Raw genomic sequence first — 3,157 nt, 5'->3', positions numbered from 1 at the left:
CATAGTACTGCTACAAAAACAGACACATAGGCCAATGGAACAGAATAGAGAACCCAGAAATAAAGCTTCACACCCATAACCATCTGATTTTCAGCAAAGTCAACAGTAACAGGCAATGGGAAAGGATTTCCTATGCAATAAATGGTGTGGGTTACCTGGTTAGCCATATGCAGAAGATTGAGATGGATGCCTTCCTTTCACTATATACAAAAATCAACTCAAGGTAAATTAAATACTTAAATGTGAAACCTAAAACTATAAAAACCCTAGAAGAAAACCTAGTAAATATCTTTCTGGACATAGACCCTGGCAAAGATTTCGTGATGAAGACTCCAAAATAAATTGAAAAAAAATATTGACAAGTGGGAAATAATTACACTAAAGAACTTCTGCACAGCAAAAGAAACTATAAACAGAATAAACAGACAACCTACAGTATGAAAGAAAATATTTGCAAACTGTGCATCTGACATAGGTCTAATGTCTGGAATCTCAAAGGAACTTAAATTAACAAGCAAAAACCAAACAACCCCGTTTAAAAATAGGCAAAAACATGAATATATACTTCTCAAAAGAAGACATACATGTGGCCGACAAACATATGAAAAAATGTTCAACATCCTAATCATTAGAGAAATGCAAATCAAAACCACCATGAGATACCATCTCTCACCAGTCAGAATGGCTATTACTAAAAAGTGAAAAATAACAGATGCTGGTAAGGTTGTGGAAAGAAGAAAAGCTTCCACACTGCTGGTGGGAATGTAAATTAATTCAGCCATTGTGGAAAGCAGTTTGTAGATTTCTCAAAGAACTTAAAAATGGAACTACCATTTTACCCAGCAATCCCATTCTGGGAACATACCCAAAAGAATATAAATTATTCTACCATAAAAACACACGCACATATATATTAATCACAGCACTATTTTTTTTTTTTTGAGATGGAGTCTCCCTCTGACACCCAGGCTGGAGTACAGTGGCACAATCTCGGCTCACTCTAACCTCCACCTCCTGGGTTCAAGCAATTCTCCTGCCTCAGCCTCCCAAGTAGCTGAGATTACAGGCATGCACCATCATGCCCAGCCAATTTTTGCATTTTTAGTAAAGACAGGATTTCGCCATGTTGGCCAGGTTCGTCTCGAACCCCTGACCTTAGGTGATCCACCCGCCTTGGCCTCCCAAAGTGCTAGGATTATAGGCATGAGCCACCGTGCCCAGTCCACACCACTATTCACAATAATAAAGACCTGGAATCAACCTAAATGCCCATCAACAGTGGATTGCATAAAGAAAATGTGATACATATATACCATGGAATATCATGCAGTCATGAAAAAGAATGAAATCATGTCCTTTGCAGCAACATGGATGGAGCTGTAGTCCATTATCTTAGGTAAATTCACACAGGGACAGAAAACCAGACACCACATGTTTTCATGTATAAATTGGAGCTAATCATTGAGTACACAGTAACACAAAAAAGGGAAGAATAGATACTGGGGCCTACTTGAGGGTGGAGGATAAAAAAAGGGTGCAGACCAGAAAACTATCTATTGGATAGTATGCTTATTACCTGAGTGATGAAATAATCTGTACACCTAACCCCCACAACATGTAATTTACCCATGTAACAAATCTGCATATGTAACCCCTGAACTTAAAATAAAAGTTGGAAAGAAAAAAATCATTAAATAAATTAAAATGCTACATTAGAAAATATTCACTTAATGCAAAAGAAAGCAGTAAGACAGGAGAAACAAAAGACATGAAATATTTAGAATACAAACAGTAAAATGACAGACATAAATTCAACTATATCAACGAGAACATTAAATGTAAATAGATTAAGAAATCCAATCAATAGACAGAGACTGTCAAACCAGATGGAAAACAAGATCCAACTATATGTTGTCTTTAAGAGACATACTTTAGATTAAAACATACAAATTAATTGAAAGTAAAAAAATGGGAAAGATATATCATGCAAATAAAAACCACAAGAAAACTAGAGTGTCTATACTAATATCAAACAAAATAGACTTTAAAACAAAATATGTCACTAGAGATAAAGGGAAATTTTTGTGATGATAAAAGAGTCAATCCATCAAGAAGATATAACAACTATATAGGCACCAAACAACAGAACACCAAAATATGTGAAACGAAAACTGATAGAAATGAGGAAAGAAACAGACAAATCAACAAAAATGACTTTAATAACTTGCTTTTAATAATGGATAGAAAAACTAGGCAGAATACCAACAAATAGAAGACTTGAGCAACATTATAAACATATTAAAACAGGCATTATTGCTCTTTCCCATCTTGCAAGATGGCGGGTGAAAAAGTTGAGAAGCCAGATACTAAAGAGAAGAAACCCGAAGCCAAGAAGGCTGATGCTGGTGGCAAGGTGAAAAAGGGTAATCTCAAGGCTAAGAAGCCCAAGAAGGGGAAGTCCCATTGCAGCCGCAACCCTGTCCTTGTCAGAGGAATTGGCAGGTATTCCCGATCTGCCATGTATTCCAGAAAGGCCATGTACAAGAGGAAGTACTCAGCCACTAAATCCAAGGTTGAAAAGAAAAAGAAGAAGGTTCTTGCAACTCTTACAAAACCAGTTGGTGGTGACAAGAACGGCGGTACCCGGGTGGTTAAACTTCGCAAAATGCCTAGATATTATCCTACTGAAGATGTGCCTCGAAAGCCATGGCAAAAAACCCTTCAGTCAGCACGTGAGAAAACTGCGAGCCAGCATTACCCCCGGGACCATTCTGATCATCCTCACTGGACGCCACAGGGGCAAGAGGGTGGTTTTCCTGAAGCAGCTGGCTAGTGGCTTGTTACTTGTGACTGGACCTCTGGTCCTCAATTGAGTTCCTCTACGAAGAACACACCAGAAATTTGTCATTGCCACCTCAACCAAAATCGATATCAGCAATGTCAAAATCCCAAAACATCTTACTGATGCTTACTTCAAGAAGCAGCAGCTGCGGAAGCCCAGACACCAGGAAGGTGAGATCTTCCACACAGAGAAAGAGAAATACGAGATTACAGAGCAGCGCAAGATTGATCAGAAAGCTGTGGACTCACAAATTCTACCAAAAATCAAAGCTGTTCCTCAGCTCCAGGGCTACCTGCGATCTGTGTTTGCCCTGAC

The 3,157-nt window shown here is 38.4% G+C and overlaps 1 pseudogene across 1 annotated transcript; it reads left to right on the top strand.

Annotated features, from left to right (window-relative positions):
• The first annotated feature begins 2,321 nt into the window (after positions 1–2,321).
• LOC111542620 lies at positions 2,322–3,151 on the top strand (annotated as a pseudogene). Its single transcript, XR_002731616.1, has one exon. The product of XR_002731616.1 is annotated as a 60S ribosomal protein L6 pseudogene (transcript).
• Positions 3,152–3,157: the final 6 nt, after the last annotated feature.

Source organism: Piliocolobus tephrosceles, chromosome 10 (genome assembly GCF_002776525.5).
Source record: "Piliocolobus tephrosceles isolate RC106 chromosome 10, ASM277652v3, whole genome shotgun sequence".
NCBI classification, from domain to species: Eukaryota; Metazoa; Chordata; class Mammalia; order Primates; family Cercopithecidae; genus Piliocolobus; species Piliocolobus tephrosceles.
This window is presented reverse-complemented; position numbering and strand designations above follow the sequence as displayed.